The 18,390-nt window shown below is 46.5% G+C and overlaps 1 protein-coding gene across 4 annotated transcripts in view; it reads right to left on the bottom strand.

The window, feature by feature from the left end:
* The window catches only part of LOC146871954 (microtubule-associated protein tau-like), a 1,902,682-nt gene that overhangs the window by 1,573,847 nt on the left and 310,445 nt on the right, over nucleotides 1-18,390 (bottom strand). Inside the window, exon 1 of one of the 4 annotated variants that reach the window (XM_085652452.1) lies at nucleotides 5,932-6,125. The exons of the other annotated variants lie outside the window; for them this stretch is intronic. The gene's annotated coding sequence lies outside the window, so the exon portion shown is untranslated. Of the gene's footprint in view, nucleotides 1-5,931; nucleotides 6,126-18,390 lie in introns of those variants that run through there. 4 annotated transcript variants of the gene reach the window in all.

Genomic DNA, 18,390 nt, shown 5'->3' with positions numbered 1-18,390 from the left:
CAGTCACTCTTACGACCATTAAGTCCCAGAGTGTGCGCATCAAGGGACATTGCCAGGGAAAGTGCAAAAAGGACGCTGTGGGATAATTGCATTGAAGGCATCTTTGGGGCCCAGAGGGATCAATCCTGTGTAACCTGCAGAGTGTCATATATGTTTGATGGAGATAGTGAAAGTGAGTAAGCTTTAATCTAGCATTACTTCAAATAGTGCGAACCAACCCGCACATGTTACTGCAAATCCTCTATCTCGATCCCCTATTCTCGACTCCAGGCCGCCATTGCGGGAAAGGGATCCTGCCCCCGGCATGGCCCTATACAAGTGTGTGACCAGATACTGCCCACTACCCATCTCCAGCAGGGCCCGAAAAGTATGGGACGTGGGTGGGGTTGCTGGAAAAGAGGTCCAGATGTCCCTAGTGATCGCTGAAAGCCTGCCATAATGAAGGACGTGCCCCGCCCCAAAGCAAAAGCATCCCGGGCTGCATCACAGGAGATGAATTACTCGTTGGGGAAGGAATCCCCTAAGCTGTCACAGCCCGCATCGCGCCATAGGGTCATGTAAACAGAAATAGATCGCTCCGGGAATGCAGGAAGATCCCAGAAATTAAAGTCCCTGGCGAATGGGACCCGTCTTATTACCAGTTTACCTGTGCACACCCATAACTGTGCCGTGTGTCACGCCAAGAATGAGATTAAACCTGTCTCCCTACCCCTTGTCATTAGGAGCTGATGTAGCGACAGTGCTGAGAGTCCTCCCGCAACAGCTTCATCTCCCAAGTGTCCCTCTCCAAGAGATTCTTTCGACCAAACGTAAGGGAATTTTGTCAAAAGAATGATGAATGCAGTAAAGAAAGCGCAGTTACAACACCTGTAGAAAGCTAGCTCTGTATATACCATGCCAAAATGAGGCATAGTGTGCACAGAGTCTAGGGAGTCCCCAGAGGTATAGCAGAGGCTAAATCAGATAAGTATTAACAGCTCTTTTCGTGGTAGTGTGGGCGAGCAGTTAGGCTTATCCAGAGGGTGTGTTAAGCATTTACTTTGTATTCACTCAATCAAGGATTGATTACACACACTCAGAGACATAATCCAGACCAATTGGGTAAGTATGAAAAGGATATACTTCTGTTTTATTTATTTTAGAACCAAGCAGATCTTGGCACAGGTAAGTAAAATATACTCTCAAATGCAAGACTGTTCAAGAAAATGCCGTTGTGATTGAAGTTGCAATTGTTACAGGTTTTTATATGCTTTGGAAACAGTTTAAATTACACAGTAATTACTTTCAGATTACTTTATAGTAACTTTTGGATTACTTTGAGTACTGGGGGGGTGGTATGCCTAGATACTAAACCTTGGGATCTCACAATACAAGGTTAGACTTTTATACATTTGCAATTTAGTTCTCTTTTCCTCATAAAAACATCGGTCAACACTAAAAACATTTCAAGCCCCCAAATCTTTTAACATGGGTTCCAATGGGAAAAAAGCGTTAGCGGCTTCTCTGGTAAGTACATGACTGGGAGTTTTGGGGTTTAGGACCAAGGTTCCCCAATGTCTAGATGGGCACTCAAGTTGCACCACCAGCGGCACTGGGGCGGCCGGGTGCAGACTGCAGGAGCCCAATGTAAGCAAATGGGGCTAAGAGGGCCTTCGGCCAGTGGCACTGAGGTGGCCGTGTACAGGGTGCACAACGGACTTCTGGGACCCTGTGCTTTGCAACGGGGACCTTTGGTTCTGCAAAGTTGCTGCAGGGTCGGGCAGAGAGACTTCCAGAAGGCGACCACCTTCTAGAGAGGTTAATGGGATCTTGGGGGATGCCTGGACACAGTTGGGTGGACTACCCAAGGCTGTGGGGCGTCTGGTGCAGGGGTGCCTTCTGGCATCGGGTTTTCTTACCAGCTACGGTCACAGTCGGGGGGACCCTTCAGGTCGAGGCTTCAGGTGTCGTTTTGAGACTTGACGGAGGTCGAGGATCACCAGATTCCAGGTCGGGATCGCTGGGTACACATCCTTGGGGTGTTGGACCACTCTAATTCGGGCTGTGGGATTCAGGTGAAGCGTGGTGCAGAATTGCGGAGTCGCTGGAATCCAGATTCTGGAGGTGAGTCTTTGAGTAAATCCGGTGCTCATGGGAGACAGAGTGTACAATAGGGTCGCAGGGCAGGTCCTCCTGGCTCTTGGGGTTGCTGGCTGCTGGACTCGCCGGGGTTCTTGCTGTAGGCAGGTCATAGACGGGACAGGCCAGTAGGGCTGGGGACAAGGCAGTTGGTGTCCTCTTCTCCTTCCTAGGTCAGCACGGCTCTTTGGTCCTTCTTTCTTCCACGAACCTGAGAAGGCAAGGTTCAGGGTCGCCCCTAAATACTAAATTTAGGGGCATTAAAAGGTTGTGCAGGTCGGACAAATGGGTCTCTACCCTGGGGTGGGTACACCCCCTATTATGCCACCCTCCAGTGGGAGGGGGCATGAGCCTCTTCCTAATTGGCTGAGTCCCCTCATCTTCAAGATGGAGGGGACTGGGATGTGTGCTTCACCTTGCCTCCCCCACCTGAGTGGTGGGGTTGGCAAAGGTGGGCACACCTCTCTTCCTAGCTTGGATTTCCTGTGGATTATCCCACTCAAAGTGGGGGCCAGAACTGGTGGGAGCCTGTTGCTGGGGGCAGCAAAAGGCAGGAAGAGCTTCCAAAGGCGGCAGGCCTTTGAAGCTTCCCCTTTCATGGCCCCAGCCGATCCTAGGTAAGGAGGCATGACACTTTTGCCCACGATGATCTATGTTTCTGGACCAAGAGAGTGGAGGCTCTCTACCCAGGGGTCCAGAAACATGTCTGGTGGTGGCAAATGGCAGGCAGCCATTCAGGAACCACACCAGGGCTGGTTGATTATCACGGGGCATCTCTAAGATGTCCTCTGGGTGCATTTTAAATTAAATCCACACTGGCATCAGTGTGGGTTTATTGTGCTGAGAAGTTTGCTACCTAACTTCCCACTTTTTAGTAAAGCCATTATGGAGCTGTAGAGTTCGTAATGACCAACTCTCACACTATATATACTCTTTATGGCTTTACTACACTTACAATGTCTAAGAATGGACTAAGACACTGTAGGGGTACAGGACTCATGCCTCTGTACTCTCACCTTAGGGCTAGTGCACCCTGCTAGAGGGATGACTTGCCTAGGCCTCAGGCAGTGGATTGAAGGCATGGCACTCAGGGATGGGTGCCAGGTCGACTCTTCACTTTTCTCTGCGCCAAAACACGTAGCCTGCAGTGGTAGCGTGTGTGTGTTAAGGTGCAGGGCCTCTAATGGTGGCACAATAGGTGTTGGGTGCAGGGTTGGTGAGATCCAAGCTCTCTGTTCTCATGAATCATACTGTGTTCAATTCGAGCAAAGTGGTTATGAGAACACACCCAAAGTTCCTCCCTAAAGAAGTCTCGGACTTCTATGTCAACAAGACAATGTCTCTGCCTACATTATTTTCAAATCCCTCTATTCCAGCAGAAAGAATCCTTCATTCCCTGAATGCAAGAATTGTTCTAACATTTCCTTTAGATAAAACCAAGGCCATTCACCTATCAGACCAATTATTTATCAACTATGGTCCGGTCCGTACAGGATTAGCTACTTCCAAAGGATCCATTTTGCGATGGATAGTATCTTGCATTTTATTATGCTACCAAAAAGCTAACAAGAGTCTTCCAGCTAAACCGAAGGCACACTCCACGAGGGAGAAGGCAGCTACTGCTGCTTTATTGTGCAATATTCCCATTCCAGAGATCTGTCAAGCAGCTGCCTGGAATTCAGTACATACATTCACCAAACACTACTGCCTAGATTTTGACGCTAGAGCAGACGCTCAAGTAGGACAGGCTTCCCTCACAAATCTCTTTGGTTGACTTATCCCCATTATCTTCTGTCTACCCCACCGCGTTATCTGGGGATGGGCTTGCTACTCTATTCAGCACTTATGACTATAAATGGAAATCCCCTACGAGAGAATGAATTGTTTCTTACCTGTAACTCCGTTTCTCTTGTAGGGGTATTTCCATTATAGTCCTGAGTGACCCTCCCTGGTGGACTCAAAGGAGGCATTTCCTTATTCCATTTCTTTTAACATAAGCCTTAAAAAAACTGAAGTAACTGACATCTGCTGTGCATGATGGGATACTGGTGGTGTCTGGATTGTTAAAGGCACAGTGACTTTTTTTTACATATAACGAGGCTACTCTGTCCTGCTCCCTTCATCTTGATCATAAAAAAGGGTTTGTGAGGGATACTTATGTTTTGCACTAAATTATCTTAATATTGCTTTATTCTGGCCCCTTTTTTCTCTTCAAGATGTAGAATCTGGCCATTTTAGCCCAGGTAAATAGGCTGCATAATCTGTCTGGCAGGGAGGAGTGGGGTCAAATTCTCAAAAACAAAAGGAACACCCCATCCCCCCAAATTCTCCCCACTCCATACTTCTACCCCCAAAGCATTTGTCACCCTAACCCCACACATAGTGTTAGCAATCAATCCGAAGACCAACAACCCTAGATACTCCCATTAGCAGTAGGATCCTAGTCCCTGGCAGCAATCAAGAGCAAAGTCCCATATTAGACCTGCAAGGAAAGCATCAAAAATAAACAAAGGCAAACCGGCAGAACCTGGGACAAATTACAAAAATTCAGAAACAACACCCCTACCATCCCCCGCAGAGGTCTAGGGTGAGCTCAAGTGCCTGATTAGGACCTCACGAAGGAGCACCAGGGTCATTGTAATCTTGGGTCCAGCAGAGCTCCAGTGCATCAGTCAAAATGCTGTCCTGGGCAGTGCCTACAGGCTCCACACTCCCCAAGTCTGAGCCGGAGGAGCCCCAAGGCCCACGGTGGCATGAGTGTGGTGTCCTCCCTTGCCATGGGGTCAGGTCCCCCAGGCCCATCAGGTCACCAAAGCTAACTCCTCATCGTTGCCCACTCACAATCCTGTTATCTAAGAAATAAGAGTGAAGGTCACTTTCAGTCGCACCAGGAAGAGGAGCTTGTATTGCAGGTTAAGGGCCCAGAGTTTCTGCTTGACCACCTTGAAGGAACACCAGCGTTGCTGGAGCACACAAGTATAGTCAGGGAGGACTACAATCTGCAAGTTTTAAAAGCGAAGATCGGAGTGCGCCCTTGCATCCCGCATGATAGTGTCTCTGTCCCAATGACTGAGAATACGCACTATCAGCGGACAGGCTGGGGCCTCAGGCGGAGGCCAGCGAGTCAAGGACCTATGCGCCCTTTCCATCATGAACCACTGGGACAGCTTGTCAGCTGGAACCCAAGACTGCAGCTAATCTTCCATGAACCGCTCGATATCAGATGTTTCCGTCAAGGGCCTCACGTCCACCCCAGGCCCGGTGCTGCTCCAACCACAATGGACAACAACAAAACAATGGGTCCTTCATCCTCCAAGTGTCACAGCCGCTTTTCCTCCCAAGGCAGGAGGGGGGTCTCCATGCCGCCCACTCGGCCACACGCTTAACAAGGTTCTGTCCTGGGGGAGGGTAGCAATGACAGGTTAGGATAGCCTCTGATGCCGGTGGGGCCTGGGGAGCGGCTTCAACTCGCAGCTGCCATCTTGGCCGCTGTGGCCATGCCCCGCGTCTAGATATTTTAAAGATTTGTTCCCAAAAAAGGAATCTGACCTGGGGTATAAACGTTTGTAAAATTGCAGAACTGTACCAAGAAGTGTTCTGCCTGTCTAACAAGCGTAAGTGGTGGTGTGCCGAAGTTGAGTACTCCAGTCATTCTGGGTTGCCTCTTGCCTCTGGTACTGTTGCGGTGAACCAATCTAGTGATTCGAAAGTGGTTGTGATTAATCACAATGTGGGTATCAGGGTTACCAAATGTGAACGGTCTGTTAAGTAGCCTAGAAGGTTTTATGATTTTATTGTTGGGCAGTTACCTACCTTTGTGCTGTTAGGTGTCTTCTTATTCCTTGGTGCTATTCGCTTTCCTTGTCTGTTGTGTTATCATTGTTCATGCTTGTCTATCTTGCTTGTACCTGTTGTACAGATGTTGGTTCATTGTGTTATCTTCTCCTTGTCCAGTCAAGCCATTAAATGGTCAGTGTTCTTTGTACTGTGCTATAAATGTTTAGGTCTCAGTCAAGCAGTTGGTAGTTGGTTCCTGGGAGTGAAGGCAAAAGCAGTACTTTACACATAACCTTTATAATTCAGAATAAAATCTTATGTTACCAAGAAGCCTCAGACTTTATCCATTCACAACAAGGAGCCTCTGGAGCAAAGGTTGAGAGTGTCTGCACAAAAGCTGGCATGTATGAATTGAGAGCCTGGAGGTGCACATGATGCAAGAAAAGTTAGAGATGAATGTAGCCAAGGTGAAGCAGAAGAACAGCGAAAATAATAGGTTTATTAAAAAGTTCGGAAATAAGCAAAATGAAGTAGGATTGCTTTGTAAAAAGTATTTGACTGTCAAGCTTTTTGGTCAAGTTTAATAGGTCCTTGATCAGAACAGTTTTTTTATTTAATAAACAATAAGCACAGATCAAAAAATTGATTTAGCAATTTGTACTGGCAATGTACGCCATGAAAAGGTCATTAGGCTATATTCCGTCTAACACCCACCCCTATGTCAGAAAATGGGAGCATCTCAATCATTGAGAATGGTGGGGAGACCTTTAAGACACAAGGAAGCTATCACTGAAAACAATTGAACGACAGAAATGCAAGTACTCACTAACTCAAAGCCTGCTTCCTTCTGACTAGTACTGATACTCCCCTGTTAACTGAAAAGCGGTGGTGAAGGGAGGTGGCAGCTATGTCCCAAAAAAGTATTGTTCTGAGGCAGAACAGTCCTCCTAAGAAGTGCGAGTACTTACCCACTAAATGTATTTCGTTGCTGGTGAGAAGCAACACACCTGTTCTTTTTAAAGTTATATTTTGCTTTTTCCCTAAATGGAGAATCAGACCACAGCAACAGAGTACTGTCTACATCTACCTACAACACATTTCACACAAAATTATACAGAATAAACATTACTGAAAGTTCATTCCAAACTACAATCGTTCACCAGAAACAGGAAAACAAACTCCATAATACCTGCTAAAGAAACGGCTGACATAAGCCCAGTTGGCAAAAGCGCATTTTTAGATATTTCAGGAAGATTACACAGCTAGAATGGAGCCTGACAGCACATGGGACAGAAGGTCCATGCATAATGCGGCATACCAGTATAGCAATGCTGCTGAGAAGTGCTAACACTTGCCTGTTTGAAGTATGTCCTTGTTTCAATTAAATTCCAGCACTCAATACCACTCGAGCAGTGCAGTACTCCTTTTTTAAAAAATATCTTTATTACATTTTTTATTAATTTCCTGATACAAACAATCTAAGCATTTGCCTATAGTGCACTTTTTACAAAATCATTGTTAATATGTCGCTATATCCACAGTTCTGGGTATTAACATCCCATGTCTACAACACAAGCAGCATCTGTATCTCAGGAGTAGACGTGCTATAGCATATTAGCAAGGGTGTCCGCAACCCACGCTTACTGTTACCTCTAATTGAGGAGCAGGGCTTGTTTATCACATGTGACTCTTTTCATCAGTGTATAACGATATGCAGACATGACAAGTGTTACAGAGATGCAAGGACCATGCAAAGTTTTAGCATTGGGATCACAGTAGACAGTACTGCATGGGAGATGGGAAGTGAATATCACAACTGATTGCAAGATATCTTCATTTTTAACATTTTAACCACAACTAAATGATAAAAAGGGGGATAAAATAAAAGCAAAATAAAAGGAGATATCTAATACTTGAAGGAACGTACTTCTAGCGTAATATGCGCTTTTCGAGTGAAGTCATGCCGAGGGCTGTTGGTACATGGTGGATGCAAGTTACTTGTCCTGGACTGTGCATAGTCGCATGAGCACTAAGGTATCTCATGTTTGAAATTATGTCTATGAAGTGTCATGATGGAATGTGGGGTCATTGCCCAATTCGGCAGCTACAGCCTAGACATCTCGTAAGTATATACCATCAGTTCCACCCAGCCAACACATTAGGCATCAACTCCCGCCTGCTTCGTGGGAGGTGTGTGTGACTGAGCATTAGTCTGTGTAAGGGCTTTCAGTATGTCATCCCAGGCCTGCGCGATGGGAAACTTGCGCAACCCAGCTGTTTCTTCCCTATGGAGGATGGTGCTCTCTGCCTGCGCCCAGATCTCTAGAGATTTTAACCAGTGGTGTACCTCCAGAGGGTCTTTATGTTTCCATCTCTTGGTTATCAATCTTTTTGCAGTTATTAGGCCCAAGTCACGAAATCTAGAGCTTACTTTGTTAGCTTTTGTATGCTTGTAAAATCCCAATATACAAACCTCCCACGTGTTCGGTACCTTGGAGTTAGTGCTGCTAGTGAGTGTTTCCGTTATCGTGTGCCAGTAGGACAGAAGAAGGGGGCAGGACCACAGCATATGCAGAAGGTCAGCATCCAGAAGATGGCATCTAGGACAATCAGAGGAGGTGATGTTAAAGTATTTATTGATCTTGTCTGGCAAAAGATACACTCTGTGTAGTATGAATGTTTGTATAAGTTTAAATCGTGAATTGTGTGGTATGTGTGTGGCACCGGCTAAGACACGTTCCCATTCTTTATCGGTCCAGAGTCGACCTCTGTCCTCAGTCCACCATGCACGGAGTCTCTGTGGTGGTTTTAACACATGCGTAAGCAGGGCCTGCACCAGCCAGTGGATCACATATGACCCCTCCCCCATCACATGCAGATATTGCAACAACTGATGTGTCGGTGGCTCACTTCCTAGGTCTTCCCATGTTAGTGTCAGCGTCCGCATGATGTGTGCGTGCATGAGGAACTGACCCACCGGCAAACCGGTGTCTGCCGTTAGGGTCGCTAAAGGCAACAGGGCACCGTCCGCATATAGCTCTCCTAGTGTCTCCACCCCTGCTTCGGCCCAAGAGGTCAGCACTGCATCTGTTACGAAAACTCGGCCTCTGGGTGTCCCGACAAGTGGCAGTATCGGGGCATAAGGGATGGTGTCTTTTGTGAGTTGAAGGCTCCTCCGGTAACATCTGTGAGCCAATTCAATGTATCTGTGTCGGGCGGGGAAGTTTCGCCAGTGGGTGAAATAAACTGTAGATTTGAGTCTGTGTCCAGGATGATGACTCAATCGCAGTATCCATCAGATTCCTACCACTCAACCATTTCGCAACCAACTGTACCTGCACAGCTAGGTAATATAATTCTAAATGAGGAACTGCTAAGCCCCCCCTTTCCGGTGGTGCATATAGTTTCTGCAGTGCTATCCTGGGCTGTCCCGCTTTCCAGATTAGACCTCTTACTAATCCCTCCAGCTCCTGAAACAGTCGCACCGGAACATACACTGGGAGGTTTGTAAAATAATACAACAGTCTTGGCAATACTATCATCTTGGTTAAGGTAATACGGCTCATCACATTGAGCGGCAGGGTCTTCCAGAATTGTATCTGCGCCCTTACAGAGGAGATGGCTCGCACCAATGTTACCCTCCAGTATGTCTGCTGGGAATCTGTAAATATATATGCCCAGGTATCTAAACGTGGTCGGGTACCAGGCAAGCACAGCTCCATTGATAACTACGTCCGTCGCGACCACATCCTCGTGGAAGGAATAGGCGCCCGATTTACCCGAAGGCCCGATACTTCCTCGAAGTTACGGAATATCACTGATATGGCTGGCGGTATAGCATGTAAATCCCTTATGTATAGCAGCAGGTCATAAGCATATAGGGGCACAGTGTGGAGACCATCATCCAAGGGGATACCCCAGTTCGCGACGCTCTCCCGGAGCAGAGCTGCTAAGGGTTCCATGGCAAGGAAGAAAAGCAATGGGGACAAAGGGCATCCCTGCCTTGTTCCACGTCTGACCCTGATCGTGTCAGAGATGAGCCTGCCAGTGCGGGCCTGTACTGTGGGTCGCTGATATAGTAACTGTACCAGCTGCAGGTACCCATCTCCTAGCTCATATTTACACAAAACTGCTGCAAGATAGGGCCACTCCAACGAATCGAAGGCCTTTTCTAGGTCTAGCACTAAGCATCCAGATCATGGCCAGGTCTTCGTTGCATATTTCTGAACTCTAAATAATCTGCGGATATTAAGAGGTGCTCCTTGTTGGGACAAATCCGTTTTGATCACTATGGACCAGATCCGGCACAAACGGGGCTATTCATTTTGCTAGGACGGAGGCAAGTATTTTATAATCCGTGTTCAGCAGAGCCAGTGGACGATAAGAACCAAGGGTTTCAGGGTCCCTGCCCGGCTTTAAGAGGGAGATCAGTGTTGCATCATTTTGCGTGAGTGTGAGGGCCGAATCATCAAGGGCCGCCGCATATACTCGCAACAGTTCCGGTATTAATATATCTGAGTAGGCTTTATAAAACTCAGCCGGTAGTCCATCCGGACCCGGCAATTTGCCATTTGATAGGGAAAAAATACTATTGTGTATTTCTTCCGGTAGCAAAGGAGCACCCAGCGCTTCTAGCTGATGCTCCGTCAATTGCGGCAGCGTCAGGGCAGAAAGAAACTCGCATATGACCACGTCAGTAGCCAGCAAACATGACCTATACATCGTAGAATAGTGTTGTACAAAGGCATTGTGTATAGCCCTCTGGGTACATACTAGGTCGCCGTGTGTATTTTGTATAGCTGTCACAGGTGTGGTGACTGCATCCTGTCGTATCAGCCACGATAGCAGCTTGCCATGTTTGTCTCCCATATTGTGGGTGCGCGCTGAATGTGCAGCATAGTTCAAATTACGGAGCCGGTCTAGCAATGTTCCCCTCTAATTCGCACCGAGGACCCATCGTCGCCTTCTAATGCCTCTGCTTCCCTTTGGAGCAGGTCGTTTTCAAGTTGTGTGAGGTCAGTCTCCAACTGCCTCTGCATGCCCGCCTGTGCACAGAGGCACTCACCCCTGGCCACTACTTTAAACGCGTCCCATTCTACTTGAGGCGTCGTGGCAGTGCCAGTATTCTCTTCAAAATATTGTGTAATGCTTGTGACTAGCAAACCCCGGAAGGGTGCATCTATTAACAGATCTGGCTACAGCCGCCAGGTTGGGATCGGTGGCTGGGGGTGTTCCCATGATACCTCCAAAATATGCGGGTTGTGGTCGGAATGTGTTCAGCCTAAATAATAGACTGCGGATATGTGTGGGAGTAGCTCTTCCGAAAGCATGTATCGGTCTAGTCGTACATGTAGATCATGAGCACCGGAGTATTAGGAGTACACCGTTTCGTGGGGGTGATGGTGTCTCCAGATATCTCTGAGACGCCATTGCCTAGCCCAGTTATTCAGTGCCTTCCTGGCAATATATGTGTTTGTGCCCGGAAGGGATGGAAAGGAGCGGTCCAGTGAGACGTCAAGTACGCTGTTGTAGTCTCCCCCCAAGAACATAGGTATATCATGCCATGGCGCCAGGACGCGCGTCAGCTCATCAAAAAAAACAACAACCCTGGTCCGTGTTGGAAGCATATAGCGATGCAATTACAACCTGCCGGCCATCCAATGTGCCCTTAACCACCACATATCTACCCTCCGCGTCTACCAATGATTGTGTGATTTTAAGGGGGACCCCTGGCCGCACCCAAATCAGTGCGCCTCGTGCATAAGCTGAATATCCCGTGGCATATAGCTGGCTACGCCAGCGGCAGTGCAAGCGTTGGATTTCTGATTTAGCAAGGTGTGTCTCCTGCAAAAGAGCTATTTGTATTTGATGTCGTTTGAGGTATGAGTATATCTGATACCTGCGTGATGGTGTGTGCATGCCCCGCCCATTCCATGTACCTATTTTAAATGCAGACATAGTTTAGACAATGTACTGAACAGCCTTGCGTCTGCAGCAGCCCAGCAAACATAGGCAGCATAGGTGGCCCAATAATGTACAACTTCCCCAGCATAGTGTCTCGTTGTATTTTGCGCTGTGTGAGAACGGCATATAATAAAAGACATCTCATAATAAAACCAAAACAGGGACATAAACGAGAAGAATTCCAAAAGGGCGCTAATGCAACTAGCAGTCGTCCAAACTCTCAATAGAGGCAACAGTCAAAAACGATCTAGGGGGATGCGCTTCGTACTACGTACAAATAACTTACAATATATATGTCCAATGTTGTAGAGGCTCCCCGTTCACAGGCATAATACAGTACAAGGAAAGCAAACTGTGCACCCCAGCTCAGGGACACCCGCCAGGCGAACAATTTGTACTGATGCCTGTGCAGTAGTGGCAAAGCATGCAATCAGGTCCTGCCCTCCCCTCTGATATCATGATACCACTCACCGTTCCATGTGGTACTCGGAATCACAGCAGTGGCTATTACATATTACTACAATGTTAACGACTGCATACTCCCATATATAAACCACAATACCTCAGGTTACAGTCCAATTAAGGATAAGATCTCGCAGTGTTCATATGATTAAGTCAGCTGTCTGCGGAGTGACGTCGAGTTCTGTGAGTTTTGCAGGCCATATAGTTGCTCATAGTCGCTGGATAGGTCACGCTGACTGGAGTTGGATGCGTTCTCAGCCACCAAAGAGCCACTGATCTCCGCCACCGCCTGCAGGGCGTCCCGTTGTCCGCTAGGAATCAAATTTGTGTGTGGTCCTACCGCAGGCAAGGGTGGCGTCCGGGCCCCAGACGATCTTCGCTCCCTCCGGCGGTGGCGGAAGGGGCCCCTCAGTTTCGGTAGGGCCGTCGTCGCAGAGGCGTCCCGAGGTTCCGCAGTAGTAAAGGTCCCTAGCCAGTCATCTGCCTCTTCTGATGTGGCAAAGAAGTGCGTCTTATCACTTGCCACCACCCGCAGGCGCGCCTGGAAGAGCAGTGAATATTTCAGGTTGTGCTGCCGGAAACGCTTCTTCACTGCCATAAATGAAAACCTTTGCCTCTGCACCTGGATAGTATAGTCCGGAAAGAACATTATTTTATGATTCTCTATTTGGATATCTTGCAGCTTCCTGGTTTCCTGTAGGATGGTATCTCGGTAATTGAGACGTCGGAGGAGCATGGGCCGCGGGTTCGATCCCGTGGGAGGGGGTCTCGCAATGACCCTGTGCACACGTTCTAGGACAAAGTGAGGCGAGAGGGTTCCTTCCGGTAGCAAGTCTCTAAGCCAATTTTCCATGTGTAGGGTCGGCTCCCTTCCTTCCCAGCGTTCCGGCACACCTACTATGCGCACGTTATTTCTTCGCACCGTCCCTCGGCGTCCTCTGCCTTGTCTTCCAGAAACTCCACTCGGTTGAGCAAGTCCTTTACATGTTTGTCTGTCTGGGTCACCTGTGGTTTGATGTCATCAAGGGTGGTTTCCAGAACGGTAGTGCGGTCCGTTAGCTTCCGGTGATCTGCACGAAGGTGAGTGAGGTCGATGGCCACCTTACCGATCTTGGATTCCAGGGAGGTGTGGGTTTGATTGAGGGTTTCTTCCATTCGTTCCATTGCAGCAAGCACAGCATCTAATTTATTTGCAGTTTGATCCGCATGGCCATGTTTCGCCATTTTGTCTGTTTTAGGCTTAGGTGGCAACTGCGGGGCCTGTGTCACTCCCGCGTCCGGGTACCACCCGACATGAGTCGCCGACGTCGCACTCCTGTGCCGCTCTGCGTATGGTAATGTCTTGAGACGATGCCCCAGGGCGTGTATTTCACAGCGGGGCCCGTAACGACGTCAGTAGGATGCTAGCAGCAGCAGCAACTGCCTCGTAGCCTGAGACATTAGTGGTAGGGGACCCCCTCTGTGCACAGGTGTCACCACAGCAACACTATTATCATTCACATCTCATAGCCATGTGGGTTGTTTTAGGTGGCGGCCTTGATGTTCGTCTCAGGGAGGGGTAGATATCTCCCACATCTTTGGCGCAACTATCCGTGGGTGTCAGCAAAGTTCACCTCCAAGCACCACCCAGGCGATTTGCACAGTGTCTCATGGGCGCGGCACACCGGTGCGGAAATGTCCCCTCGCAGAAGTTCAATAATGGCCAAATCAGCTATGTGTGTCTCTGCGCCAGTACAGATCCCAGGATGTCATATACCTGACGGGCGTCGGTATCACTGTGTGGCGGCAGTTCAGAAGGGTTCACAAACGCCTAGATTATTGCAGTACTCATGTGACATGCTACAGGCTGCCGAGAAGTTTTGGTCCTTTGCTTTTTAAATCTGGTCCGATACAGCTTTAGCTAGCTACAGGAGCACTGGCAGTGCCAATAGCTCTGGCTTATAAGTCTCTATTCAGTCACTGGTGAAATACGGCACTCAATACATCCCTATGGATGAACTCTCACACCCTTTCTTACATTCATGATTTTATTCATCCACCCACTCTCTCTTGCATTCAACCACTACTCCATCCATCCACGATAAAATACACACAAACACTGAACAAGCATATGCAAGATAAATTAGAAGAAAAGTAGAAAAAAAAGAAAACATGTCTCTGCCTAAACGGCATGCTTACAATATAAAATGAAATAAATATAGCAGCACGTACCGATACTGTACATTCTGGCTAATTTATTATGATGAACAATACTAATCAAAGATGGCCTCCCTGTTTAGAAACAGTGGCTGTGCTGGATTCGGCACATTGCAGATTTAATGACCAGCAAGTGAGGGGCTCAATGGCACTGTCTGGGAAGGTGCGGTAAACTTAAAAATAATAGTAAAATAAATAAAAGGAGATGAAAAGAAATTAATTGGGACCTACAAAAAGAGAAAAAGAAAAAGGAATGCCCCCCCACCTCTGACACAAAAGAGCACCCATTTTCAGACAGAGGTGCATATGCGATTAGCCAAAATGCCGTCATTCACTCATAGGGCAATAAAGCCAATGACTAAAGTGGTCTGACCCACTGCCCCATGCTGTATGCTATGATGAATGGAAAAGTGAGGATGACAATAGAAAAGAACAATGACAGTAGAGCGCTGATCCAAAGGTCCCCTGGGAACATATATGTATGTGCATATATATGCATGAATGTATTTTTTATTTATATGTTTTTATTACAAGAGCCAGACAGACAACTTCATCATCCTATATAACTTTATTCGGTCATTTGTACAAAAAGCCATCAAAGAATACAAAAATAAAACATGGATATATTTACAATTAAAATAGTATAAAACCATTGCAAACAAGTACAAATGACATCCCGAATCAGGTTAAAAAGACATAGGTACATAGATACATTCGACCTAGTCATGCTTAAAAGGAAGTGCTATACAACCACCAAACATATCGGATACAAAACCGTGTGTACCAAGCTTGATATTTAAAATACGTATACAGCATAAAGAGGAAAAATAGTTAAATATGGCAACACAACTATAATAAGAAATGTTTGCGAATTAGCCAGCAGAAGAATAAAAAACGGCTAAGAGCAAAAACTATTGGCCCAGAAGTATCTGGTTTTAAAATTGTGAACGCAATCTGGTACTGCCTAGCACCCAAGTTGAGGCATATTGGTCTAATCCATCTCCTACGTAACTGCCGATACTTGGGACAAAAAAACAAAATGTGTTCTTCAGTTTCATCAACTTCACGGCAGGCAGGACAAGTGTCTATAACTAGGCCGATAGCCTCTTTCCCCGGAAATTTCAATAGCAAGTTACCATATCTAAACCTAATATACAAACTTTTAGCAAGGGGGGGGGGGGTTAAATCAGGTCAAGAAAAGATTCAAATAAAGAACATGATTTTATATTTAAAAAGTTGGATGTTAACTGGCCGCTTGTTTGATTATTAGTATAATGCTCCCCTACCTACCTTCCAATACATTGCTTTAAGGGTCGAGATGTCACGTCTAGTGGCCCTTTCTGGGTACTCCCACAAACCCAACAAGTTCAGTAGTTTACACCATTAAGCAATATGTTTAAACCAAGGAAGTTGTTTTGCCCCGTTGAGCACCAGGACCTCCCGTAGGGAGTTACGATAGTCAATTCATTGGGGAGGAGTCCATAGACGCAACCAATAAGGTAGGGGTCTCAGGGCAGGCAGATCGCCGATTCTCTTTATCCCAAGATCACAAAAAAGTGGGGTGAGTGTTGTTGTAACAGGTAGCGAGATGAGAGCCCTAGCAAAATTATTCTCACAAATCGTTAGTTTATTTACAGGAATGAATCCCCATATCTCTGCTCCATACAGATCTCCACTTTGGGCTTTTGCACGGTAAATTTCAAGAGCCGGAGAGAGGGGTTGGGTATAAGATTGTTTAAAAAATCCTAGTACTGATTTAGATCTTTGGCATAGTATTAGGAAGCTCTTCCTCAGTTCATATTCCCAACTAAGCGTCTCATTCAGGCCTATACCTAAGTAATCAAAACTTTTTACCCGTTCCATAGGTTCATGTAAGATCTTAATCTCTTGTATGCCTCCCGTACTTTATAGAACACCATAAATGTTATTTTTGAGGTGTTCAGTTCCAATTTCCTCTCCTTACAAAAGCTCAGAAATGTATCCAATAAGACCTGTAAGCCCATAGGATTTGTGGATATTAATAAAGAATCGTCTGCAAAGAGCAAGATGGGGACTTTTGCATCATTCAACGAAGGGGCATCATTCTTAAAACCCATTAAACAACTCACCAGATCATTAATAAACAGGGAAAACAGTGTGGGAGCAAGAACACACCCTTGGCGTACCCCACCTGACCTGGGCATAATTGTCCTTATGTAATTTGGCAATCACGGTCACCAAGTCTTCCTGGGCACCTTGGTCAAGCATGGTCTTCCACAACAAATTGCGCGGAACCAAATCAAATGCAGCTCGCAGATCCACGAAAGCTACGTAGAGCCGATGTTTCCTAGGTAGCGCGTAATTCCATGCTAGCAAGGAGAATCTGAAAGCTTGGTCGCACGTGCTAATTTTAGCACGAAAGCCCGCCTGGGCTGGAGACAATACCATATTATCATCCATCCATTCTTGGAGTTTGTCTAAAACTTGCCTGGCAAAAACCTTCTGTAGGTTGTCTATTAGACTGATAGGTCTATAATTGGAGGGGATAGCAGGATCGCCCTTTTTAAAGATGGTTATTACCTCTGCTCCCCTCCATGTTTCCAGTATGCAGTTAGACAGAAGGTTTATGTACGGTCCCCATATCGTGGGTTCTGATTTGTACAGATCCCACAGTATCAAATCGCGTCCGGGGGCTTTACCTGCTTTTAGTTTACTGATTGCTGACACAGTGTCCTCTAAGCTATAGACTAGCGATGGATTATTTGTGGTCCTATCAGAAACAGTGATATCTAAGGTTGGGGCAGCCTGGCCAGTATGTGGCCTACGATAACCACATCAGAATATAAGCTCGAAAAATGGTCCACCCAAACCTCCTGCTGGATATGATGGTTATTGGAAGTAAAATTCTCCACGCTGCCTGTAGATACAATAAGCCAAAATATGCGGCTATCTCTAGCTTGAGCTGCTAAGACCAGATCGTTCCAATTTGTGCTACTCTATAAATGTTACAAGCAGAAATTATGTCAGGTCTAGAGCGCTCTTCAACGGCTATTTGTAATGCCGCCTTAGCTCTTTTGCAGTTGTCATTAAACCAGTTACGATCCCTCACACTGGCAGGCCTTCCAGCACGACTATGTTTTGAGAAGACTGTTTGTAGAGCTTGAAAAAGCTCTTTATGTGCTGCAATAACATACAAAACATCAGACAAATCAGTACTATCCTTATGGCTACACATATTGGTTAAAGAGGCCCCAGGAACTTATATATTCTAGCGTAGAGGTCCTGGTCAGCTTGAATTTTAGGCCATGTGACTCTTCTACGGTTGTTAGTTGGGCACGGCTCTATTAATTTGGAAATATGGCAATAAGCATCCCTATCCAGGTCCTTACCCTTCAGTTTTAAAAGCAAAGAGTTATGATCACTGTCTGTCCTTGGTTCAATGATCATATCTTCCACTAATAACGATATTCTAACATCAGCAAAAATATAATCTATGCTTGTGTAGGCACCCCTCTTGAAAGTAGCCTTTCTTCCTAGATCTGAAGGAGTTCTCCCATTACAGGCCCTCAGACTCCTAAAAGCGGTTAAGGAAGCAATCTGTAATGAAATGTTTGAGTAACGTTGGCCATGTTTACCAGCTACCAAATTGGGGATGCCCCATATCTCGTCCTCCTCTTCGAGTGACTCACTTAATAGAGCGGAGGGTTCAAACGCGGCATTAAAGTCCCCTGCGACTATAATTTTAGAATTCACTTGATAACCTCCCACTAAATTGTCTAATAGTGAAACTACCACAGATTCACTGCTAAAAGGTTCAGACCTAGCATAAACATTTAGCAAGGTCAGGATTAGGCCAGACGGAAATGTAAACTGAATGCCCATAATGTCAAGTGA

Source organism: Triturus cristatus, chromosome 1_1, assembly GCF_964204655.1.
Source record: "Triturus cristatus chromosome 1_1, aTriCri1.1, whole genome shotgun sequence".
Taxonomy (NCBI): domain Eukaryota; kingdom Metazoa; phylum Chordata; class Amphibia; order Caudata; family Salamandridae; genus Triturus; species Triturus cristatus.
Note: the sequence above shows the minus strand (reverse complement) of the source record. Positions and strands in the feature narration are given on the sequence as shown.